Source organism: Hyla sarda, chromosome 8, assembly GCF_029499605.1.
Source record: "Hyla sarda isolate aHylSar1 chromosome 8, aHylSar1.hap1, whole genome shotgun sequence".
In the NCBI taxonomy this organism is placed as follows: Eukaryota; Metazoa; Chordata; class Amphibia; order Anura; family Hylidae; genus Hyla; species Hyla sarda.
Window position 1 is genome coordinate 106,017,410 of NC_079196.1, and position 27,819 is coordinate 106,045,228.

Genomic DNA, 27,819 nt, shown 5'->3' on the forward strand with positions numbered 1-27,819 from the left:
CAGGAACAAAATAGTACACCACTGAAATGTAAGTATGTGGTATGCACTTATGAGGGGAGGACAATGCGCTCCAGTATGCTTAAAACAGTATTTGTGTACAACACCCGCAGTACACACCAGTGCTGCAGGACACAGTTGGGGTGTACTACACCCAAAATTGCACTTTCTTTCTCAATCTCACTCCCTTTCCTATCAGTGCTTCAGGGCAGGATTTGGGCTTGAGGTGAATCGCTGCTGTTCTGTGCAACACACTGTTCAACACATTGTTCGATGCCCTGGAGCCTGGACAGCACTAAATGGAGTTTAATCGAATTGTGGCTTTATTCGCATTCGCTGCAAATCAAATTTTTCCAGAAATTTGGAATGAATTCGGATTTGTAGGATTCGATTTGCTCATCCCTAACATCGATGTAAGTTATGCAAACTGAGTAACCAGCCAGTTCAGCTGTTTTTGGCTTTTTGACAAGGTTCTGTTGATGCAAACTTGCCAGAGGGGGTTTGGGCCCCTTTGATCTTGACAGAGGTAGGACCCACATTTATGTGACATTTATGGAGCATTGTGTAGCTATTCTACAGATGTTCCAGCTCTACGCAACCATATTGGTAAAAAATGGTGTATGTTCTTAGCATACAGTTGAACATACTTGGTTTACAAACTGTATGCGCCAAACATGAATGAATGACCTCCATGAAATAGCAGATTCAATAAAAAGAAATAAGTGAGAATAGGTGAAGACTGACAGACACTGATTAAAGTCATGAACACAGTCTAGCCACAGAAGTCCTCCAATGAATAAATAGAGAAACTGTTCAATATTTGGTGATCCTTGAATAAATGACTAGTCCAGGACTGGAGCATAATATATCCAGCTCCTAGGAAACTTGATATATGCGAGATCCAGTGCTCTTTATCTTTTTCTTTATGACTGTATGAATCTGCCTGTGTATTCTAGCAGATGTTATGTAATAAAATAAGAAAACATTTCATAATGAAAGTGTACAACTATAAACTTGACATTTGCAAAGCCCTGCTCCGTCTTGGTGCAGATGTGATATAACTCCAATCTCACTGTCTGAATGTAGCACTATTTGACATTTTGTTCACTGTGCAGTGGAGTGTATAGGAACTAACTGAATCCCTATATTATGCATAAGAATATATACCCTACATACTGTATCTTCTTATGTAACCGGCCAATAGCCAGCAAATATTATATGTATATGTGTAGAAATCGTGTGAATTAGTCGTGCTTTTCTTGTGATACATTTATTTCTCACAGATCAAAGATAGATCTTTTAGTTGTTGAGTGATAAATCAAGAAAAAAATATTCACCCATGTTCTATGACATTCCAAGCATCTGAAATGACCTAAAGAAATTCTTCTCGATGTTTTTCAGTTGCTTAACTTCTTTAGGAGAAATGATATGTTAAGGTTTCAGGCTCCATGTGAGGTCTTCTGGTCTTAATGTACAGTTCTCTACCATCAGTCTTATAGTTGTCACCACAAAAACTATTTGGACATTTTTTTTGTGTGTTCCCCTTCTCTGTCTCTGTTGCCTTGAAAGAAAAAAGAAAAAAAGAATTCACCAGGTTAAATAGATTACATTTTTTTTAAAACAGCCTTTTAGTCAGACAAATAAAAGTATCACCAGGGCATCTTAAAGGAGTTTTTTAGGACTTCAACCCTCGCTTCTTCATAGTAGAAGCCATTAATGTATGATCGGAGGGGATATGATTACTAGAATCCGGGTTATGGAATAAAGAGTCTATGCTTGGTATTGCAGCTCAGATCTATTTAAATGAACAGAAATCAGGAATGAGCTGCAGTTCCAGACAGAGCTACATGTATGGACAAGCTGCAAGTCCATACAAGAAGGAGCCGTAGTGTTCTAGTGTTCCCTGGTCCCTTCACTCTACTGATCATTGGTGGTCCTGAGCAGGAGAGTTTTGCTACGGGGATTTGCTCCTACTCTGGACAGTTCCTGATATAACCAGAGGTGACAGCAGAGGGCTGTGTGGTTAGACTGAAAAAAAACTACACAACTTCCTCTGGAGCATACAGCAGCTCATAAATACTGAAAGGATTAAGAATTTTATATATAAGTTTGTTTTCCACCAGAGTACTCCTTTAAAGTTTTTCCGTCATTTTAAGCAACTTTTCTGGATATGTTTTCGTGTGTACATGAGTATCACTATCTGACTGCTCTGCAGGCTTCATCTCTTATCATTTGTCCATGAGCTAGTGAGGGAGTGGTGCCTAAGTTCTATGATATGTCCCATACACTGCACACACACACACACAGAAGGGGGATCCTGCCGTTCTATCTATTTTAAGAAGCAGCTGGAGCATGGAGGACATTATACAGCAGTAGGGAATAGTCTAAGATGTAACTGGGGTTGAAACTAATATTTACAGTTGTCTCTGCTGTTTCTGTGCATCTCTTTGTATCCCTCTGCTGTCTAAACTTGCTCCTCCTCCCATCTCCATCCTCACCACTCTTCTCTTGATATAACTATACAGGCAGCCTGCAATCTGATCTAATCTACATAATAGTATTGAGATGTTTTTATCAAAGAGAATGAAACTTTATCAGGGTGGGATGATCAGAAAGAAGCTTGATAAAATGAGAAAGAAACTAATTAAATGTGACCTAGGAGCTCCAGGGTCTAAGTGTAGTGGTTGTCCCTATGAATAATTAGAAATAAGCAAAAGAGTAAGCAACAAAATACAACAAAGCTTTGATGAGCAAAAAAAAAAAAAAAAAAAGCCTCTGTTATGAAGATGTATCGTGCTATAGTGTAATAAGAGTGTCTGAGAACATACGGAACACACTAGCACATTATCTGTGATACATCGTGTACAGTCTTGAAGCGTGTTCATATTTACACCATGTGTGCTATTCTTTCCCCTTCTCCCCTAATTTCCAGTGGCACAGAAACAAAACAGATCTGTGTTGTTACAGCCAAGAAAACACCTATCAGTGGAAAATGTTAACCACTCTAATAAAACTTGCAGCGCTCTGAATGAATGATGCATTAGACATGGCATAGAAAGGTTCTGGCACGCTCACTGAGGCAGAGGCTCACAAAGTTACAGCTTATAGCACAATGGAAATAAAACATGATACATAAAGGTTTTTCTATGAAAAGAAATAAAGGCTAAAAAGGAATGGAACACATTTCCGTTAATGCAATTACATAAAGTAAAAAGAGTGGTTAAACCTAGAGTTCCATACAAGGGGTCTACAAAACCAAATATAGACGTGGTGAATCCTGGTATTATAAGAGATATTTTCTGAATACTAGTGGAAAACTCTCAGCTACTAGAATATATTATATGTGGAAACACAATGGGACTCATATTGAGTTATGACTTAAAATGTACATTATGAAAATGCTACTGTGATACATTTAGGTAGGGAATAGTGCAGCCTTACTCTTACCCCAGCCATTGTCTCTGCCTACTTGGGTAATCCACCCTAAACGTTGGTTCCCAACTTGGAGACAGTCCCTACACTGATTACGGTAATTGCTCAAGAAAAGTCAGACAGACCAGGTCAGAAACACACAGAAGCATAGAGAACAGATTCAGAACACAGAAAGTTCCAAAAACAGGTTAGATGATCAGAACCAGAAGCAATACCAAACAACTAACTGAGGTCTAACCAGGAGAGAGAGCATCAGGTCCAAAATGACAAGCAAGAGGCAGGGTCAGATACGCAGGAAATAAGACATTGTCCGGGAACGCTAGTGAAGGTATGGAGACCTGCACACTTATTGGACAGCTTTCTCACCTACCACTAAGATGAACTGCTCTGTGCTGACAAAGATGGTTACTGTATCAACCCTAGAAAGCTTCCGATGGTGTTATATGGTGGCCAGACACATTGATGGAGCAAGGACAGGTAAGTTCCTGACAGGTTGTGCAATGTGACTGGGTAACTGAAGCATCAAGCATCAAACTGATAAGATTACAACTTAAGGTTACAATTACATGTGAACAGGGTCTTGGCCAGGCTATTGTGTTTATGCTGTAAAGCATCTCTCTAAATGCTGTTAAATCAGCTCAGGCAAAATGACTGCCCCCATAATAATATAAAAAAAATGTAATAAAACAAAAATTACAATCGGAAAATAGAAACAGACTAAAAATCACAACATGTTTCAGTATTTGGCTCTAGTCAGTAAAAAAAAACACATTTACTTTAAGATGAACATGAAGTTTCCAACTTTTGTGCAATTTTTTGCAATATACAATACAAAATTAAAAAGCACAATAGATATTTGATCTACAATACATCACAAAATAAGAAGAGAATAAGATCAAAATTCTCAGCACCAACAAGAAACTTGACAGGACACTCTATAATATGGATGAAAGCTAACCGCTATGCCTCCAAAATAATAAGAATTACAGACAGCACCCTGCCAAGATAAGACCTGGTTGAAAACGTTGATGTTGTGCAATGGCTCTGAAAGAATGTATTTTGTGATTTGCTCTATTTACTGTATATGGTAAACTGTCCAAAACCCTGAGAAGAGGATTTGTGGGAAGCAAACATTTTATATCAGAAATTCTATGGTTTCTTCCAAAGATCATCATTGCATTAAGATTTTGAAGAAATATCTAAAATATCTAAAAGATAATAAAATTCGACTATGGTTCTGTTTTCCATATCTGCCTTTACATCACATCTCATAAACCACCATAGATGTCTTGTATCATAAACCTTGAGTTTAATGGCATATATATATATATATATATATATATATATATTGGGGAATATGCAAATCAGCTCATTACATCACCTATTTAGGCGATGTTCCCTGGTATCAGCTTAGCTCCAGTTACGGAATATAAAAATCTAATCGGGATTAATGCCAAGCCAGAACTCTCTCTCTCCAGAATGAAAGAGCACCCAGCAGTGCCCCCCCCCCCACCCCCCCCCCCCACCCCTCCCACCTTTGGATAGGGGATAAAATGTTTTTGCCCGGAATATCCCTTTAAGTGCTATGTTCCCATGGAAAAAAAAAAACACACAACAATTTATATCCTTCATAAAAGGGATGGTTTTACCTTTAATACCATTGTCCAAACTCAAAGCTTTTTCTTATTAATTTTTTTAAGTACTGGCCTATCTCCACTCACATTAGAAGACTACCCTGGAAATGAACATAGGTCAGCAATCATTTACAGAGCCTATCGCTTGACTCAAGTGTTAAGGCAGAAAACAGAATATGTTGGTACAGCAGGAGGATACGTGTTGAAATCTTTGGCAACTTCCTTGCCTGACACTTGCCCGGGGCTAAATTGAGCAGGATATGCATTTGCTAGAAGTTCCTTAGACTTGCATGGAATTTCCGGCAAATCTGTGTCCTGCTCGCTTTAACAGCAGGGAAGTCTAAGGCCGATCGAAACTTGTATCCTGCTGCCAGATCAGAATCAGAGTTGTGCTTTAAGTTTTAGGTGCAGTGATAGTATCTATGTCTGATGATAACACCTATTTGGTATTAAAAGAGAACTGTAGTGAAAATTTTGTTCATTACTTCTGTGCCGGGCTGCAAAAACAAAAAAACTAAAAAACTTTAACTCACCTTCCGACATTCACCCGACCGACGTGCCGATATCGGTGTCCCTATCCTCCGATTCTGGTCTTCTTCCTGCTTCCTGGGAACAGTAAGTTATACTGCACTCAGCGTATCGCCTGCCGCAGTGATGTCCCTCCTCGGCCGTTGACAGGCTGATCGCACTGTCATGTAAAGAGCCTGGGCCTAGCCTTCTCCATGCTGCCCGGGGTCCTTACATGACACTCAGCCTATCACCAGACGACGTGGGACATCACTGCAACCGACGATATGCTGAGCGCAGTACAACTCACCGTTCCCAGGAAGCAGGAAAAAGATCAGCACCGATATTGGCACAACGGGGGAACGTTGGAAGGTGAGTTAAAGTTTCCTTTTTCAGTTTTTGAGTCACGAGCGCAGTGTCCCGGGGTCCCCGTCTGTCGGCGGGGCTGGGATTCGCATCGTGGGACACGCCCGCATGCGAATCCCAGCCCGTCGCTTACCCTGCTCTGCTACATTTGTAACTCAGCTCTGCCGCGCTCGTCCCCGTCTCCTAGGGTGCGCGCGTGACGGAGCTCTGAAATTTAAAGGGCCAGTGCACCCATAATTAGTCTTTGCACATGACACCACATTATAAATTCCTGCACCTCCCACAACCCCATGCCGGATCTTCAGTGCTACAAACGTTTGCCGCCTGCCTTGACCTTCTGCTATGTTGACTACGCCTCTGTCTCATCCTCCTATACCTCGCCTTGCCCAGTACCTGTGAGGTCGAGCAGTATCGGGGGTAGCGACCAGGGTGCCGCCTGCCGCAGCAAATCCATCCTGCCTTGCAGCGGCACCTTAGACTCTGCTCCTCGATACGGTCTGAGTCATCAGCCACACAGGTAGAGGATCCACTACCTGCTCTGTGACATCCGCATCCAGGTACTTGACATTTTGCAGCCCGCACACAGAGGTAATTAACAAAATTTTCACTACAGTTCTCCTTTAATAGATTATGATCAGGAGAATAATAGGGTTCTCATGTGATCCATTCTTCTGGTTATACTAAATATGTACCTATCATTTCAGGTGACTTTTTAGGATAAATTTGGAAAATGGAGACATTTGTCAACATCTAGTAGAAATAAAGACTTACATCTTCAAAAAAAACATTAAAAAAAAACCTGAAAATTTTAATCCTTTAGGGGTCTGCAGGTTTTTGGGATGTCAAAAATGTATTTATTGTTATATGCTATATAAATAGTGTTATGGGATGGTATTTTTTTTTTTTACTAGCTGTTCTGATGTCTCACAGATACAGAAGAGGTGATGCTGCTGCACTGCAAATCGCTATAGTACACCCTTTAGAAGCAGCAGTATGGAGAATATTATAGAGAAGCACAAAGCAGTGTAGCTATGGGATGAGATACAGCAATCACTATAATTTTCTGCAGCATCATTATGTGTGTTTATCTGCATCTTTCTCTCTTCAGCAGCTCACTCCCTACCACAGTCCATAGACTTCTATAAGCAGCATGTAAGCTGACGACTCAGTGAGCTGATAATCGATCACCTTTCACAAGATGCATTTTGCAGTGAATTCAGAGTGAATGATCAGTGCAAAAGGTATGGTGGATAAAAAAAAAGTAGCTACTAAGTGGAGAAAGACACATTTCTTCACTTGTAGTATTATTTATGTAAATCTTGTTGAAAGGACAGAGACCATTTAACTTTAAAAAGCATTATTCCAAAACAAATCCATGAGTGACACATGGTCCTATATAGTTGTAACTGCACAGATGCTCTCAAGCATATGATTGTCAGGCAGTGCTGTCTGTATACATACTGCTACCATCATCCCCATGTTAGACTATCAATGCAGTCAGAATATTACTGGAAATAGAGTTGTTCCTCAAAAAGATGCCATTCCCACACACGTCAACTCACATTCTCCATAACAGTTGTTTGCTCTTGTGAAGTCAATATCCAAAGGAACGAGTGCCAACATGTTATTAAAACATGAAACAGGCATAAGTGTAGCAATAGCATCGGATGAGTCCAAAGTCCTAAAAAAAACACTTGAAAATAACAGCTTCCAAAATCCAATATAAATGGTATTTCATGTAAAACTTCTCAGATTTCAAAGTCTGATGTGATCTCATCCATTGTGCCTTTAAATAGTCATGTATTGTACTGTTTTAGTTATACAGATATTTTTGAGCCAATCTTTGCAAACTTGCATTATCAATGGTATCTTAGTGACCGACTCTGTTTTTTTCTATGTAAATAGTATGAGGGGTCCTTTTTCTAGAGTACTGTATTTGTTAGAGCCGATAGTTATGGGTAAACTTTTATCAATTTATCCCACAAAATGAACCCCTGAGGTCTGAGGTGGAGGTCTTGGTCTATAGGCTGGTAAATGTGAGATCATTACTTGTTTAACATTTTGCACCAATCGCTTTACTTTCAGCTATTTACTTTTGCATGTGCACTTACTACTTATACTACTACTCACAGCAATAGTATGCACTTATAGGTAGTAGAACTAGAAACACAGTCGGCACTGCTTCCATTTTCAATATACACAATACCTTGTGCGGACAGAGTCGCACTAATGCACCAAACGGGCATTTAAATACCGGTGCTCAGTGATACAGCGATATAGACTCAAAGTCCCAAAGCATGTAAACATAAAAGGAACTCACAGCACTCGGGGAAGATGCAGCATAAAATTTTAATTCCCGATAGAGGCAAACACAGGCATCGGGAGGGGGAGAAGAGACGGGACAACATCCGTTTCACAGACTACACCGCTTCCACAGGTCTCTTCTCCCCCTCCCGATGCCTGTGTTTGCCTCTATCGGAAATAAAAGTTTTATGCTGCATCTTCACCGAGTGCTGTGAGTTCCTTCTATGTTTACATGCTTTGAGTATGCACTTATATATTATTATTTTCCTACATTAAAGCCTGGTGATTTACTTGTCATATGTGGACATTGACACCCCCCCCCCCCCCCTCACCACTTGGTAATGTATGTGTTTATAATGATTTTAATAAATTACATGTATTACACTTATATGTATATGAGCATGTATCTTTTTGTGGGTTATTTTATTGCACAAAATGATGTCAGAAGTCATCTTACCCCTAAATTGCTGAAGTAAATCTGTTCATAATAACACTGTGAACTTCAGTCTTCAAAAATGTACCAATATAGAGTACACCCAACAAAGATAAAATAGTTTACGTCAACCAGTCAACTTGGACTAGAATTAATCAAAAGTCCTTTTTTTCCCCTTACGCTATGCCCCCTCCATTCATGTCTATGGTGGGGACAAATAGAAATAAGAGACAAAAAGAAAAACCACACAGGCGCCTAGTGCGTTATCCCAAGATAGCAGTAAAAAATGGAAATGATGGTTAGTATTGTGCTCACCTTGAGCGCAATGAATATGCGCATATCACCACGAAGCAAGGGGTACAAACGAGTAGGGGTATCCGAGGGGTGCTGCGAAGCCGTAGGAAGGTGGACGCCAGTGCAGGAATGTCCACAGTGCATGCAATCAGATAGGTAGAAAATCCCTCTTTAGGCGCTGCTTCTCCCAATGGATACACTCGAGTCAGGTAGTCGATTAAAGGTGAATTTTATTTAGACCAATGACGCGTTTCGGGTAATAACCCTTCCTCAGATTGGTGTCTGGTGTCACCAATCTGAGGAAGGGTTATTACCCGAAACGTGTCATTGGTCTAAATAAAATTCACCTTTAATCGACTACCTGACTCGAGTGTATCCATTGGGAGAAGCAGCACCTAAAGAGGGATTTTCTACCTATCTGATTGTATGGTGGGGGCAGTCACTAGTGAGTGGGCATGGTCGTGACTCCCTGTCTCAGAGGCAGCGCCCCGCACAGAATGCCAGGGGCAGCACCGAGATTGTGGGGGTCCCCAGCAGCGGGACCCCTGCTAACATACATCTTCTCCACTATCCTTTGGATAGGGGATAAGATGTATAAAGCTGGAATACCCATTTCAGACACATCTTCTGTTCTATAGAACAGGCTTCTAAGACAAAGAAAACTATTCTGCGTTCAGTGAGCTTGTGCAGGTATGAAACAAAAAGTATGACCCTTGAAGCATAAAGTTGGGAATGTGTCCTGCAAGCATTGTGTAGGATTTCCTGACCTCTGCCTGTCCCTGAGAGCATATACCGGCTGTATATGATTTGTGTGTATGATTGCTCGGATGAGAAGTGACATTTTTACGACTGACTGGGCCTGTGCTATATTCATTATACCCCACTGCAAGCTTTATTAACCTAGGCATTTGGAACACTACGTGTCAGGGTGATTAATATTTCGCTCACTGTAGGGAACAGCTGTAAACACAGGATAAGTCCCAGACAACTAGGACGTGTTCACACTGACAAGATATTACAATGACTAGATAGCGCTGGTATATAGGAAATCACTGCAACAATGTTGTCAAATCCCTTTCAGGGCTGAAAATGAAAATGTAAAGTGTCAGAAAAACAAACAAGCCATACGGTCTAGAGGGAAAAATGAAATCATTGAAGCACATTAGCCAGACCTCGCTCAGCTATACAGGGAATCCGCCAACAGGACCCTATGTAAATATACACGGCTGTTTGGAACATACCACAGAACTGCTTTGTGGCTGTTAGTGACCAATTACAAGTGACCAATAAAAGACTTTTATATAGTTCACTTATTACTTTTTATTAATGTATCCTCGGTTTTTCCTGTGCGGTGGTTTAACTATTTAGCATCCAGGCTTTATAGTGCCTCAGAGGGGATTTCTCACATTTTGCCCTGAATATAATGTAAACAGGTTCTCTTTATACTATCACTACTAACTTTTTTTGGATAATTTTGTCTAAAAGGCTAATGGTACCCAAAAATGACTCCTGCCTGTAAAAATGTCAGTCAAAGCCACAGTAGAATTCAGTCCCACAACTTTATCAGGCTACATGATGGTTTCAATGTTTTCACCTGTTACAGCAAAGCAACCCTTTACTGTTTATGTAGATGTCTCTCATCTCAGAACAACGGGCCCCCCACATGGGCTTAAGACAGCCACAGTTTGGCACACAGCTTGACACAAGTCCTGGCCTGACTGTGGGTCTCATGACCCTAGCTGACAGCTGTCAGTCATCAGATCAGTGGTCAGGCCATGGGAAACCAGCCCAATCCTGAAAGGAAAGTGTTAAAGGGGTTAGCCAGGAAAAAACTTTTTTATATATATCAACTGGCTCCAGAAAGTTAAACAGATTTGTAAATTACTTCTATTAAAAAATCTTAATCCTTTCAGTACTTATGAGCTTCTGAAGCTAAGGTTGTTCTTTTCTGTCTAAGTGCTCTATGATGAGGTTTGCTATGGGGATTTGCTTCTAAACTGGGCGGTTCCCGAAACAAGTGTCATCAGAGAGCACTTAGACAGAAAAGAACATCCTTAACTTCAGAAGCTCATAAGTACTGAAAGGATTAAGATTTTTAATAGAAGTAATTTACAAATCTGTTTAAATTTCTGGAGCCAGTTGATATATAAAAAAAAAGTTTTTTCTGGGATAACCCCTTTAAGGAGAGGATGTCAAAAACCTGTAGAGTTGCCAGGTTTGCAGTGATAGGTTTGCAGGAGCCAAACTTTCGCATGGAGTAAAAGAGCTATAAAATAGCGAAGTTTCCACTTGGTCTTTTGCTGGAGTTTTTTTTTTGTCTATAAAAAAAAAAAATGCTGGGAAATAACACTTGAAAAACTGCCACTGCATTTTCCAGCATTTTTGCAATTTTCTGGTGTTTTTTTTCTGTGTCCACTGTTTTTTAAAGGAGTAGTCCACTCCTGAAAAACGTATACCCTATCCTAAGGATAGGGGATAAGTTTCAGATCGTGGGGGGTCCGACCGCTGGGGCCCCCCGTGATCTCCCTTTACGGGGCCCCGGCTCGCTGGCCAGAGAGCGCATGTCGACCACCGCACGAAGCAGCGGCCAGCACGCCCCCTCAATACAGTACTATGGCTGAGCCAGAGATTGCCAAAGTCAGCGCTCCAGCTCTGCCATAGAGTTATATTGAGGGGGCATGTCAGCAGTGCGGTGGTCGACATGCCCCCTTCCTGCGGGCTGCTGGGGCTCCGTACGGGAACACTCCTTTAATGTTTAATTGAAAAAAAGAAAAAAGAATGTAAAAACACCAGAAAACAAAAAGCCACTGCAAAACCCACATTGTGTTTTTAATGGCGTTTATTCTCTCCCACAGGCTTTTAAGGGGGAGAAATGCCAAGATTTCATTGAAATAATGCCATTATCTTTACATGTTGTGATTGTGAAAATCGCACACTGAGCTCAAAAACACTGAAAAACACCAAAAAGGAGTTAAAAAATTCAAAGCCATAAATGTCAAGCAGAGCATTTCATAAATCCCTTTTAACTTGCAACTTACATCTGGCCATGGCATTATTTTACAAAAGAAAACACAATGAAATATATTCACCTGAGTTGAAGTTTTGCAACATCTGGAGGGCCACAGTTTGAGACCACTGCTCTAATGACAGGTTTCTTCTGCTGGGTTTAAAGGGGTACTCCAGTGGAAAACTATTCTTTTTTTCTTTTTTTAATCAACTGGTGCAGAATGTTAAACAGATGTGTAAATTACTTCTATTTAATAATCTTCCAGTACTTATCAGCTGCTACAGAGGAAGTTTTTTCTTTTTGAATGTCTTTTCTGTTTTACCAAAGTGCTCTCTGCTGACACCTCTGTCCATGTCAGGAACTGGCCAGAGCAGGAGCAAATCTCCATAGAAACCTCTCCTGCTCTGGACAGTTCCTGACATGGACAGAGGTGTCAGCAGAGAGCACTGTGGTCAGACAGAAAGGAAATTCAAAAAGAAAAGAACTTCCTCTGTAGTATACAGCAGCTGATAAGTACAGGAAGGATTATGATTTTTAAATAGAAATAATTTACAAATCTGTTAAGTTTTCTGGCACCAGTTTGTCAGGAAATATTTCATAAGAAATAGAAGATAATGTTTTTCTCCTCCTTTTGCTGAGATCTGAATCTGCTTTTGAGCTAAAAAGACATATGGAAAAACAGATCTCCCGAATGTTGTGTGAAAAACTGAAATGGCCTAGGAGGGCTTTTCTTATACAAAAGTCATCTGTACTGCAGTTTTATAGATGACAAAGTGTTTGTATTTGTGGCGGTTTTATGGTCACATCAGGTTTTCGTGTAGTCACATCCACAGTGTACAGTAAACTGAATGAAAACTTTTTGACATTTTAAGCAGCTTTCACCAACTTCCCAAGATTTGACTCATTGAACATATCCCTGATTCTAGTTAAGGGCTCTACATAGACCTGCAACAATTAAAAGTCTGTTCCCAATAAAATACCATTATTAACACCCAGATGAGCTTTCTAACTAACAAAGCTGTTTATGCAAGAGTGGAAAAATAGGGTAATGGGTGATGGATGCACTTAAACATATGTAAAGCTATGTATATACAGCACTACAGTTATACTGAATAAAGGTGAATATTATGTATACAACCACTAGGGAAGAATCTGGAGATTTAACTATTGTTATGCCATATACTGTATGTGCTGCCGTAGACACCCAGATAATACAAAAAATTAAAATTGCCCATGCTGAAGCCTCATAAAACTACCATGTCCTATTTTAACACATCTTTATAGCTGACTCAAAAATGCACTAAGAGGATATTTTTTAAAAACTGCCAAGGAGCCCAAAAACGCCAAAAGGATTAAAAAAATGCTAAACTGAAAAACGCCAAGTGGATATGGCATTTTGCAGTTCCCTATTGACTTGCAGCTAACATCTGGCCGCAGTGTTTTTTCACAAAAAAAAAAATGCCATGCGGCAGAATGGGCGTTTTTATTGGCGTTTTTTTTTTGTAAAAAAAAAAAAAAAACAAGTGGAAACCTAGCCTTAATATAGTAAAATTATTAAGAATATTTTTTTATGTATTTTGAAACACATAGGATGTTGGGGAAAATTTCATTTTTTTTCCATAAATCGATGCCAATTGGCCATAACAGAACAATAAATAGTTGTTGGGTTTCCTTTTGCACTAAATATTCTAGAAATAATTTAAGTCCTATACGTTATCTAAAAAATTTAATATCCACATCAGCTATATGTGGTCTGAAGGGTAAAGGGCTGTCTTTATGTAAATAAAAGCAGGGCTGGTTCTGCCTATAGGGAAAATAAGCAGCCGCCTAGAGCGCCCTCTTGATGAGGGGCAGCACTGTGCCTGCTGCAAGAAAGCTAATAGCCAGCCAGCATCCAAAGTACATGTCGTTTATCCGAAGCACCCGTCCAGCCAGCACCACCGTTGCACCCCCCCCCCCCACCATGTACCATAACAATCTGCATTCTTCAACCTGCTGGAGGAGTGCAGTGCCACCTCCGAGGCCAGATAGGCAGGTCAAGTCCATCCAGCATTCTGACATCGCACGCACCTCCACACATCCGCCCTATGAGGAGGTTTGTTACAGTGTGTCACCCCAGTAGTAAGGTCTAGAGAGAGGAAGGAAGGCACCTCATGTGCGGGATCAGTAGGTCTTGTTAGTGGGGGAAGGGGACGCCGCTTACCAGACTTGGTTGTGCGCCCACACACAACAAGGTAAAGTGTAGAATGAATATAAGTATAGGTCCACTGCAGCCCTCCTGGGTAGAAGTAGAATCAAAACAGGATGACCGTAAATTCAGGAGTTAGTCCGGCGCAGAGAGGAACCATCAGGGAGCCAGATAAAATCAATGGATTTATTAGATGCAACGCGTTTCGCTGCACATGCGCAGCGAAATGCGTTGCATCTAATAAATCCATTGATTTTATCTGGCTCCCTGATGGTTCCTCTCTGCGCCGGACTAACTCCTGAATTTACGGTCATCCTGTTTTGATCCCAGTAGTAAGGTGGGAAGTGTGAAGGGGCGGCAAAATTAGCTTTCGCCTAGGGTGTCAAAAATACTTGCACCAGCCCTGAATAAAAGAATACACTAGATTACCCTTATATGTACAATAAGTTATTAGCACAGCCTGATGGACTGGAAGTATAACCGGCAGTTACTTTTATGTGTAGCGTCAATTGTGAGCACTGGACTGTAAAGGGAAGGTACAAGACACAAGTCAATGTTCTCTGTGATGTTATACATTTGTTTGTGTATTTATCCCTGTATTTCAGACATGGGGGAAAACATATGACGTAATGAGTTGAAGGAATGTAAGACACTGGTCATTTTCTGAGATGGCCCTTTGATCAGTCAAGCAGTATCGCTTCCTACAGTTCTTAAGGATGTTACTTTCAAATTGGTTCCATTAAACTGAAGCTTCCTCCCTGACCTTTCACTTGCTTTGGGCAACTGATGTAGGAGAAACATTGCGAGCATTCTTATGGCTGTGTTCACATGGATGAGTTTTTGTGCATTTTTTTCCCCTTGATTATGGCGATATCACGGCAAAAATGGTGCTATTTTACAGCATTTTGCACAATCACAGTAAAATAGTGCAATATTTGCTGCAATTTGGTCAAAATTATAGGAAAATCGTGGAGAAAAAACCACAACAGTGCAAACACAATCTAAGTGGGATGTAACTTGACTATATGCAAATGTTCAGAGCCTCTCGGTTCTTCAAAGGAATTATAAAAGATTATTTTCTCAGTATTTTTCTGCATACAGACTTGAGCAGTGATTATACTTAATGGTTATTTTTGTAACTGCAAATCGACAACAAGTGTCCAACTTTCGTGAAGGAAAACATAATTCTAATCATATATTCCAGCATCCAGGTGTCCTAGGCTTCATAATAAAGTCTGTTTCTTTACATTTGTAATCCGCATCGCAGGGCGCTTACATTACACGCTCTCCAAAATAACTAATTGTTTTTGCAAATTGTCAAGGAGTATTTTTCTTATATAGAGATGAAATCTTATAGTATTTGGCAAGAATGTATATAAGCTTAGGATGACTTTGGAAGTAAGAACCATTTAGCTAATTGAAGTGTATTTAGAAGCATTGTAATGTAATGGCTACACAGGTGCACCCTACAACTGGATATATATTGATGCAACAAAGATAGAAGAAAGTAGGATGCATGCAAACATTTGGCAATGAAACTAGCCATATATATTGAAATACAAATGTACATGTGGTGTCCCGGTACCGTATTGCATACCGTACCTAGTGTAGAGGTCCCCAAAGTCAGAGTAACTACGTTCAGGTAGAGTCCCTCAGGTGGGACAGCCCCTAGTCGCCTCTCCTCAATTCGAATTATATGCTATTAATACATGTATATATTTAATAATAATGTATATCTAATATAATGTATAGTACTTACCTTGTTTAGCGTCGCAGGGCCTTCGGTCATGTGACCATGTTAATAACCTCTATGGTATGTTGGAGGACCTTTCGAGGTCCTTAGGCCCACAATCCTTTGTAATGGTAATTGACACAAGTATGGACCAATTAGCACTAGTCCAGCCCCTGCCCATATAAGGGAGCTGTAGCCAATTATCGCTCTCTTGGGTTGCTGATCTCGTGGATGCCAGACTAGCAGGACAGATCTGCGCAACTTGCAAAGACACGCTAGGCCTGAACTAAAACCGTGAGTTCTAAACTACCCCCGCTAAAGCTAGCGTGACTACTGGACCGCAACTAAATCCCCTAAATCCAGTGGAACAGCGCATAATACCTTAAAGACTCTAATTTGCTAAAGTCCCAACCATTGTCAATCTCCAAAGAAAGCAGATGTATGCATAGAGACTGTTCCGTTTATGAAGTCTGCAGAAAATCTTTAGTAAAAGTTACACCTGTTTAAGAAAACTCTTCGGTTGTGGACATTCCATCATTATCTACCTCTCTATCGCTCTTGGGAAGGGTGGCGGTAGGACAAGCATTACTGAGGAGCTCTCACCCTGGCGTCATGAATAGCAAGGGTTAACAAGAACCCTTTAATTACCGCACAGCTATACTCCCCATACCCTACTCCCCCAGGCCATCACATACACACTTTACACAAACTATGCATTTCTCATTATGAAGTGGGAGGCACGAGAAAATATAGTATGAGACCACATATTTCAATGGATGTCACTGCCATAGTATGGATCCATACAACAGGATAATACTGCCATGTGCCATATATTTTTATTTATGTATTTTTTATGGAAAATATTTAAATGTGCACTGTCAGATACAAAAAAAATTTATATGTTGTACATCTTGGCAAAACATCAACCTTTCTAATATACTTCATAAGAAAATTTTATTTCCTTTTTATAGAAATCATGGATTATAAAATCATGGCTTTGTCAAAGATGAAGCACAGGCATGGACAAAGTCCAGTAAGTGAGGGTGGGCTAGCACTGATAGGACAGGAGAGAGCATACAGGAGTACTATCAGACAGGAGAGAGCACAGAGGAGTATTGGCAGACAGGAGAGAGCACAGAGGAGTCCTATCATACATGAGAGAGCACAGAGAAGTGATATCAGACAGGAGAGAGCACAGAGGGGTATTATCAGACAGGAGAGAGCACATAGGAGTCCTATCATACAGGAGAGAGCACAGAGGAGTGCTATCAGACAGGAAATACCACAGAGTAGTCCTATCAGACAGGGGAGAGCACAGAGGGGTCCTATCCGACAGGAGAGAGCACAGAAGAGTGCTATCAGACAGGAGAGAGCACAGAGGAGTATTGGCAGACAGGAGAGAGCACAGAGGAGTCCTATCATACATGAGAGAGCACAGAGAAGTGATATCAGACAGGAGAGAGCACAGAGGGGTATTATCAGACAGGAGAGAGCACATAGGAGTTCTATCATACAGGAGAGAGCACAGAGAAGTGATATCAGACAGGAGAGAGCACAGAGGGGTATTATCAGACAGGAGAGAGCACATAGGAGTCCTATCATACAGGAGAGAGCACAGAGGAGTGCTATCAGACAGGAAATACCACAGAGTAGTCCTATCAGACAGGGGAGAGCACAGAGGAGTCCTATTAGACAGGGGTGTGCACAGAGGAGTGCTATCAGACAGGAGAGAGCCCAAAGGAGTACTATCAGACAGGAGAGAGAACAGAGGAGTCCTATCAGACAGGAGAGAGCACAGAGGGGTCCTATCAGACAGGAGAGAGCACAGAAGAGTGCTATCAGACAGGAGAGAGCACAGATGAGTATTGGCAGACAGGAGAGAGCACAGAGGAGTCCTATCATACATGAGAGAGCACAGAGGAGTGATATCAGATAGGAGAGAGCAAAGAGGAGTATTATCAGACAGGAGAGAGCACATAGGAGTCATATCATACAGGAGAGAGCACATAGAAGTGCTATCAGACAGGAAAGACCACAGAGTAGTCCTATCAGACAGGGGAGAGCACAGAGGAGTCCTATCAGACAGGAGTGTGCACAGAGGAGTGCTATCAGACAGAAGAGAGCCCAGAGGAGTACTATCAGACAGGAGAGAGAACAGAGGAGTCCTATCAGACAGGAGAGAGCACAGACGAGTCCTATCAGACAGGAGAGAGCACAAAGGAGTGCTATCAGACAGGAGAGAGCACAGAGGAGTCCGATCAGGCAGGAGAGAGCAAAGTGGAGTACTCTCAGACAGGAGAGACCAGCACAGAGGAGTACTATTAGACAGGAGAGAGCACAGAGGAGTGCTATCAGACAGGAGAGAGAACAGAGGAGTATTATCAAACAGGAGAGAGCACAGAGGAGTCGTATCAGACAGGAGAGAGCACAGAGGAGTACTATCAGACAAGAGAGAGCACAGAGGAGTCCTATCAGACAGGAGAGAGCACAGAGGAGTGCTATCAGACAGGAGAGAGCACAGAGGAGTACTATCAGACAAGAGAGAGCACACAGGAGTATTATCAGACAGGAGAGAGCACAGAGGAGTCCGATCAGGCAGAAGAGAGCACAGTGGAGTACTCTCAGACAGGAGAGGCCACAGAGGAGTCCTATCAGAAAGGAGAGACCACAGAGTAGTCCTATAAGACAGGAGAGAGCACAGATGTCATGATTCGGCTGGTTGGAGGTGGATCCTCTGTGCCAGAGAGGGATTGGTGTGGACCGTGTCGGTGGACTGGTTCTAAGTTGCTACTGGTTTTCACCAGAGCCCGCCGCAAAGTGGGATGGTCTTGCAGCAGCGGTAGCAACCAGGTCGTATCCACCGGCAACGGCTCAACCTCTCTGACTGCTGAGATAAGCGCGGTACAAGGGAGTAGACAAGAGCAAGGTCGGACGTAGCAGAAGGTCAGGGCAGGCAGCAAGGATCGTAGTCAGGGGCAACGGCAGGAGGTCTGGAACACAGGCTAGGAACACACAAGGAAACGCTTTCACTGGCACAATGGCAACAAGATCCGACAAGGGAGTGCAGGGGAAGTGAGGTATAAGTAGGGAAGTGCACAGGTGAAGGTACTGATTAAAACCTCGTGCGCCAATCAGTGGCGCACCGGCCCTTTAAATCGCAAAGACCCGGCGCGCGTGCCCTAAGGAGCGGGGCCGCGCGCGCCGGGAGCAGCACAGACGGGGAACGGGTCTGGTAAGCGAGTCGGGGTGCGCATCGCGAGCGGGCGCGTCCCGCATCGCGAATCGCATCCCGGCTGGGAACATTATCGCAGCGCACCCGGACGGCAGGTCTGACCGGGGCGCTGCGAATAGGAGAACGCTGTGAGCGCTCCGGGGAGGAGCGGGGACCCGGAGCGCTCGGCGTAACAGTACCCGCCCTCTTCGGTCTCCCCCTCTTTTTGGAACCTGAGAATTTGAGGATAAGATTCTTGTCCAGGATGTTGTCCTCAGGTTCCCATGATCTCTCCTCTGGGCCGCAATTCTCCCAATCAACCCAAATTTTTTTTTTTTACCTCTGACCGTCTTGGATGCCAGAATTTCTTTCACTGAAAAAACGTCAGAGGACCCGGAAACTGGAGTGGGGGAAACAACTTTGGGAGAGAAGCGGTTAAGGATGAGTGGTTTAAGGAGAGAGACATGGAAAGCATTGGGAATACGGAGAGAAGGAGGAAGAAGGAGTTTGTAAGAGACAGGGTTGATTTGGCACTTGATTTTGAAAGGACCAAGATAACGTGGTCCCAGTTTATAACTGGGGACACGAAAGCGGACATACTTGGCGGAGAGCCATACTTTGTCTCCGGGAGAAAAAATGGGGGGAATTCTTCTTTTCCTATCGGCATGTTTTTTCATCCGGGATGAAGCCTGTAAGAGAGAATTTTGAGTCTCTTTCCATATGGTGGAGAAGTCCCGAGTCACCTCATCAACAGCGGGCAAACCAGAGGGCATGGGAGTGGGAAGGGGGGGAAGAGGGTAACGGCCGTACACCACGAAAAATGGGGATTTAGCGGAAGATTCAGAGACTCTGAAATTGTACAAGAATTCTGCCCATGGTAGAAGATCTGCCCAGTCATCCTGGCGGGAGGAAACAAAATGTCTCAAATAGTCACCCAGAACCTGATTAATTCTTTCTACTTGCCCATTCGATTGGGGATGATAAGAAGACGAGAAGTTTAATTTGATTTTGAGCTGATTACAGAGGGCCCTCCAGAATTTAGACACAAATTGAACGCCTCTATCTGAGACGATATGTGTGGGCAGCCCGTGAAGGCGAAAAATGTGTATAAAAAATAGTTTCGCCAACTGAGGCGCAGAAGGAAGACCTGGAAGAGGGATAAAATGTGCCATCTTGGAGAATCGATCAACGACCACCCAAATAACTGTGTTGCCATGGGATAAAGGTAAGTCAGTAATAAAGTCCATACCAATCTGAGACCATGGTCGTTCAGGAACAGGCAGAGGATGGAGGAGACCAGCAGGCTTCTGGCGAGGGGTCTTGTCCCGGGCACAGACTGTACAAGCCCGCACGAAATCAACAACATCAGCTTCCAGGGTAGGCCACCAATAAAATCGAGAGATGAGCTGGATGGATTTTTTGATGCCAGCATGGCCTGCGAGGTGTGAGGAGTGTCCCCACTTGAGAATCCTGAGGCGCTGACGTGGAGAGACAAAGGTCTTCCCTGGCGGAGTCTGTCTGATGGAAGCTGGAGAAGTGGAGATCAGACAGTCCGGAGGAATAATGTGTTGCGGGGAAGCTTCCACTTCAGAGGCATCCGATGAGCGAGAGAGGGCATCAGCCCTAATGTTCTTGTCAGCAGGGCGAAAATGAATTTCAAAGTTAAAACGGGCAAAGAACAACGACCACCTAGCCTGGCGAGGGTTCAACCGTTGGGCAGACTGAAGATAAGAGAGATTCTTGTGATCAGTGTATATAATAACTGGATATTTGGATCCCTCCAGCAGGTGCCTCCATTCCTCAAGCGACAATTTTATGGCAAGTAGTTCTCGATCACCAATGGAGTAGTTTTTCTCCGCCGGAGAGAAGGTCCTAGAAAAGAAACCACAAGTAACAGCATGCCCGGAAGAATTTTTTTGTAGGAGTACTGCTCCAGCTCCCACCGAGGAGGCGTCTACCTCCAGCGAGAAGGGCTTAGATGGATCAGGTGTGGAGAGTACGGGAGCAGAAGAAAAGGCAGTCTTGAGATGACTGAATGCGTCTTCCGCTTGAGGAGGCCAGGACTTAGGGTTGGTGTTTTTCTTGGTTAGGGCCACGATAGGAGCCACAATAGTGGAAAAGTTCAGAATAAATTGTCTGTAATAATTGGCAAACCCCAAAAAACGTTGGATAGCACGGAGTCCGGAGGGGCGTGGCCAATCCAATACGGCTGATAGTTTATCTGGGTCCATTTGTAGTCCCTGGCCAGAGACTAAGTATCCTAGGAAGGGAAGAGATTGACATTCAAAGAGACATTTTTCCATTTTGGCATATAATTGATTGTCCCGAAGTCTCTGAAGAACCATGCGGACATGCTGGCGGTGTTCTTCTAGGTTAGCAGAAAAAATCAGAATATCGTCTAGGTAAACCACAACACAGGTATGTAGAAGATCACAAAAAAATTCATTTACAAAGTCTTGGAAGACGGCAGGGGCGTTGCAAAGCCCAAAGGGCATAACCAGATATTCAGTGTCCATCTCTGGTGTTAAATACGGTCTTCCACTCGTCCCCCTCCCTGATGCGGATGAGATTATATGCACCTCTTAAGTCCAGCTTGGTAAAGATGTGGGCGCCTCGTAGGCGATCAAAGAGTTCCGAGATAAGAGGTAGGGGATAGCGTTTTTTTACCGTGAAGTCCGCGGTAATCAATGCAAGGGCATAAGGAGCCGTCTTTTTTGGAAACAAAAAAAAATAATCCAGCTCCGGCAGGGGAGGAAGACTTGCGGATAAACCCCTTTTTTTAATTCTCTTGGATGTACTCCGACATGGCTTGTGTTTCCGGAGCAGACAGAGGACAGATTCTGCCCCGGGGTGGAGTAGTACCAAGGAGGAGGTCAATAGGACAGTCATAAGGCCTGTGAGGAGGCAAAGTCTCTGCTTGTTTTTTGCAAAAAACGTCAGCATAATCCAGATAGGCCTTGGGGAGACCAGATATCGGAGGAACCACAGGGTCTTGACTGACAGTACAGGGAGCAGGCTTAAGACGGTCCTTGTGGCAAGAAGTACCCCAGTTCTTGATTTCCCCGGTGGTCCAATCGAGGGTTGGGGAATGGCGTTGAAGCCATGGTAATCCAAGGAGAATTTCCGAAGTGCAGTTAGAGAGGACCAGAAATTAAATTTTTTCGTGATGAGGTCCGATGCACATTAAGAGGGGTTCCGTGCGGTAACGCACAGTACAGTCCAATCTTTCATTATTAACATAGGCGATGTAGAGGGGTCTGGCAAGACTGGTCACCGGGATGTTGAACCTGTCGATGAAAGAGGCCAAAACAAAATTTCCTCCAGATCCGGAATCCAAGAAGGCCATAGCTGAGAAGGAGAAGGTAGAAGAAGAAATCCGCACAGGCACAGTAAGACGTGGAGAAGCAGAGTTCACATTAAGAGCCGTCTCACCTTTGTGCGGAGTCAGCGTGCGTCTGGAGGTCGGATAGGACAATCCTTCAAGAAATGGTCGGTACTGGCACAGTACAGGCAAAGGTTCTCCATGCGGCGTTGTGTCCTCTCTTGAGATGTCAAGCGAGACCGGTCAACTTGCATAGCCTCCACGGCGAAAGGCACAGGAACGGATTGCAGTGGACCAGAGGAGAGAGGAGCCGGGGAGAGAAACCGCCTTGTGCAAACAAAGTCCATATCCTGGCGGAGCTCCTGACGCCTTTCGGAAAAACGCATGTCAATGCGGGTGGCAAGATGAATAAGTTCATGCAGGTTAGCAGGGATTTCTCGTGCGGCCAGCACATCTTTGATGTTGCTGGATAGGCATTTTTTAAAGGTCGCGCAGAGGGCCTCGTTATTCCAGGACAATTCGGAGGCGAGAGTACGGAATTGGATGGCGTACTCGCCAACAGAAGAATTACCCTGGACCAGGTTCAGCAGGGCAGTCTCGGCAGAAGAGGCTCGGGCAGGTTCCTCGAAGACACTTTGAATCTCCGTGAAGAAAGAGTGTACAGAGGCAGTGACAGGATCATTGCGGTCCCAGAGCGGTGTGGCCCATGACAGGGCTTTCCCAGACAGAAGGCTGACTACGAAAGCCACCTTTGACCTTTCAGTTGGAAACTGGTCCGACATCATCTCAGGGAACATTGTGAAAGAAAACCACGGCAAAATTTAGAGTCCCCATCAAATTTGTCCGGCAAAGATAAACGGAGGCTGGATGCGGCCACTCGCTGCGGAGGAGGTGCAGGAGCTGGCGAAGGAGATGGTTGCTGAAGCTGTGGTAGTAGCTACTGTAGCATCACGGTCAGTTGAGACAGCTGGTGGCCTTGTTGCGCTATCTGTTGCGACTGCTGGGCGGCCACCGTGGTGAGGTCAGCGACAACTGGCAGCGGGACCTCAGCGGGATCCATGGCCGGATCTACTGTCACGATTCGGCTGGTTGGAGGTGGATCCTCTGTGCCAGAGAGGGATTGGCGTGGACCGTGTCGGTGGACCGGTTCTAAGTTGCTACTGGTTTTCACCAGAGCCCGCCGCAAAGCGGGATGGTCTTGCAGCGGCGGTAGCAACCAGGTCGTATCCACCGGCAACAGCTCAACCTCTCTGACTGCTGAGATAAGCACGGTACAAGGGAGTAGACAAGAGCAAGGTCGGACGTAGCAGAAGGTCAGGGCAGGCAGCAAGGATCGTAGTCATGGGCAACGGCAGGAGGTCTGGAACACAGGCTAGGAACACACAAGGAAACGCTTTCACTGGCACAATGGCAACAAGATCCGGCAAGGGAGTGCAGGGGAAGTGAGGTATCAGTAGGGAAGTGCACAGGTGAAGGTACTGATTAAAACCTCGTGCGCCAATCAGTGGCACACCGGCCCTTTAAATCGCAAAGACCCGGCGCGCGCCCTAAGGAGCGGGGCCGCGCGCGCCGGGACAGCACAGACGGGGAACGGGTCTGGTAAGCGAGTCGGGGTGCGCATCGCGAGCGGGCGCGTCCTGCATCGCGAATCGCATCCCGGCTTGGAACATTATCGCAGCGCACCCGGACAGCAGGTCTGACCGGGGCGCTGCGAATAGGAGAATGCTGTGAGCCCTCCGGGGAGGAGCGGGGAGTGTTATCAGACAGGCGAGAGCACAGAGGAGTGCTATCAGACAGGAGAGAGCACAGAGGAGTCCTATCAGACAGAATAGAGCACAAAGGAGTCGTATCAGACAGGAGAGAGCACAGAAGATTACTATCAGACAGGAGAGTGCACAGAGGAGCGCTATCAGACAGGAGAGAGCCCAAAGGAGTACTATCAGACAGGAGAGAGAACAGAGGAGTCCTATCAGACAGGAGAGAGCACAGAAGAGTGCTATCAGACAGGAGAGAGCACAGAGGAGTATTGGCAGACAGGAGAGAGCACAGAGGAGTCCTATCATACATGAGAGAGCACAGAGGAGTGATATCAGACAGGAGAGAGCACAGAGGAGTATTATCAGACAGGAGAGAGCACAGAGGAGTCCTATTATACAGGAGAGAGCACAGAGGAGTGCTTTCAGACAGGAAAGACCACAGAGTAGTCCTATCAGACAGGGGAGAGCACAGAGGAGTCCTATTAGACAGGAGTGTGTACAGAGGAGTGCTATGAGACAGGAGAGAGCCCAGAGGAGTACTATCATACAGGAGAGAGCACAGAGGAGTGCTATCAGACAGGAAAGACCACAGAGGAGTCCTATCAGACAGGGGAGAGCACAGAGGAGTCCTATCAGACAGGAGTGTGTACAGAGGAGTGCTATCAGACAGGAGAGAGCCCAGAGGAGTACTATCAGACAGGAGAGAGCACATAGGAGTCCTATAATACAGGAGAGAGCACAGAGGAGTGCTATCAGACAGGAAATACCACAGAGTAGTCCTATCAGACAGGGGAGAGCACAGAGGAGTCCTATCAGGCAGGGGTGTGCACAGAGGAGTCCTATCAGGCAGGGGTGTGCACAGAGGAGTACTATCAGACAGGAGAGAGCACACAGGAGTACTATCAGACAGGAGAGAGCACAGAGGAGTACTATCAGACAGAGAGCACAGAGGAGTGCTAGCCCACCCTCACTTACAGGACTTTGTCCATGCCTGTGCTTCAGCTAGGACAAAGCCATGATTGTATAAGCCATGATTTCTATAAGAAAAGAAATAACATTTTCTTATGAAGTATCAGACAAGAGAGAGCCCAAAGGCTTACTATCAGACAGGAGAGAGAACAGAGGAGTCCTATCAGACAGGAGAGAGCACAGAGGGGTCCTATCAGACAAGAGAGAGCACAGAGGAGTACTATCAGACAGGAGAGAGCACAGAGGAGTACTATCAGACAGGAGAGAGCACACAGGAGTACTATCAGACAGGAGAGAGCACAGAGGAGTACTATCAGACAGAGAGCACAGAGGAGTGCTAGCCCACCCTCACTTACAGGACTTTGTCCATGCCTGTGCTTCAGCTAGGACAAAGCCATGATTGTATAAGCCATGATTTATATAAGAAAAGAAATAACATTTTCTTATGAAGTATATTAGAAAGGTTAATGTTTTGCCAAGATGTACAACATAGAACAAGTTTTTTGTATCTGACAGTGCCCATTTAACATGGACATACACAATGACTTATACTGATAAAAATCGTGATCTTTATAATGTAATAGTTTAAAACCTATCATTTGGTACAAATAATGGTAATTGTTCCATTTGTTTAACCCCTCATGCCCCCTCCGCTACAAAGTTCCACCCACATGGTGAGATGGTGAAACCTAGCAAAAAAGTCATTGATTTTTGTTCAACTTGTTGCTCGTTTTCACCACAGTCATAATGATAAATGGCCCCCAAAATGTCTATGAACAGCCAATAAAATGCATTTTACAATATTACCTCTTTTTTGATTTAGGATATGTTCATATTCTGTTTTTTGAAACTTACTTTCAGCTGTTTTTTGCACCTACTCTCACTGAGCTACAGCTGGGACTTGTAGTTTTGGGCCATGCATGCTGAGCAGCCCAATACAAGAATGAGGAATGGGGTAAAGAGATGCTGCAGCCTTTAGAACTATACCGGATCTCTATATGTGATGTGAGATGTGACGCTGGGAAACTGCAGTGCTTCCAGCAGGGGGGAGTTGCTCAGTTATCTAGGGACCATGCAACATTTGTAACTAGAGTACATTAGAGACTTGCATTTATTTTGAAAAAAAAATAACTTTGCCTGGAGTACTCCTTTAATGGATACTAGAATTGATGCTGCCTGGAAATGTATGCTGTATGTGGTTCAGCAATTGATTACACAAGAAGATGCTATGTGGTGGGGATATTCTGACCATGATTTGTATGGTTTGGGAATGACCAAGCTAGTGTAGTGATCTATATATGACCTGAAATTACTCTTTCAATAAATTATTCTGTAGAATACCAGTTTAATGAAATTTCCTTTCCCTAAAACTGGTAATCTGTAGCCTGATAATCAAGTGATTTCATAGTAAAATTCTGGGAAGGGACCAGGTCAGAGAAAGGACACAGAAAGATTCATTGTCAACAGGCAAAGGTCCTTGTCAGGACACCGAACAAGGGAACAATCACAACAATGAGCTCCTTGATTTTTCCAATCAAGAAAAAAAGTGCAACTCTAATAGAGATGTGAGCAGTAGAAGCCAATATAGGCTTGTGCATAGAGTATAGCAACTCCTCTCTTGCTGCTTTGTTTCTCCTCTCTGAAGCCTCGTTCACTCTGGTCATTGTTAACAGTTGACAGCAGGATAAGTCTCATTTCACTCTGCAAGGAAGAAAACCCATAAAAAAGGAAATAGAAGCCGACAGCAGAGATCTCTTTATCTGATATTAGCAGACTTCTGCAATCTATGGACCAGACATGCAAATTATCCCTGCCATTCACCCAGGAACACATCCGAGTCAGAAGAAAGGAGGAATATTATGTATTAGATACATTTGATTCTATGGCACATAAAAGATTAAGACGCAATTGCTTTCTTAACTATTAAAGGCTTTATTTTGAGGTGCATAGATTTTTTATTTTAGGCTATTATTCAATATATATATATATATATATATATATATATATATATATATATAGTTGTTGTGGGCATAACGTAAGTTTTTCCCAACCTTTTTCGGGTCAGGGCACCCCTGTGCAAAAATCTTTTTGCGGGGCACCCCTACCGAGGTTGACAAGCAAAAAAAAACAAAAAAGGAAAGACCACAATGCACAATATCTATTTGTCTGTGGGTATGTAGATTACAATGCTGCTTTAGACAGCAACTCACAAATATTGTCTTATCTAATCAGCGTCGTTCCCTTCTTTTCTCCATCTGGCCGGCCATCATGACGATTTCTTTCACTCACAATTCTTCACTGTTAAACCTGCTGGGCTCCGCACTTTTTTTTACATGGGGGACAGATGGGTGTAGAGGAGTGTACATGGGGGACAGATGGGTGTAGAGGAGTGGACAGGGTTGAAAAGGGGTAACAGAGGGGTGGAAAAGGGTACAGTACCTTATGCAAGCCTGCAAGGGAATCCAGCGCAGCTTGCAGTTCCACGGCGCGGCAATCCGGCGCAACTTGCAGTTTCACGGCACGGCAATTCAGAGCAGCTTGCAGTTTCACGGGAATGTATAGTTATAGCAGGGCACCATTTTCAGCTCACTGCACCACAAAGGGGATGGGGAAGCTGGGGGACACTGAGGGAAGCTGGGGATGCTGTGTGCACAGTGCGCATGCAG

The 27,819-nt window shown here is 43.7% G+C and overlaps 1 long non-coding RNA gene across 1 annotated transcript in view; it reads right to left on the reverse strand.

Annotated features, from left to right (window-relative positions):
* Positions 1–1,261: 1,261 nt before the first annotated feature.
* LOC130285065 (uncharacterized) overlaps positions 1,262–27,819 on the reverse strand; it is a 98,499-nt gene continuing 71,941 nt past the window's right edge. Inside the window, exon 3 of the long non-coding RNA XR_008847236.1 lies at positions 1,262–1,558. This is a non-coding gene — a long non-coding RNA (uncharacterized LOC130285065). The remainder of the gene's footprint in view (positions 1,559–27,819) is intronic.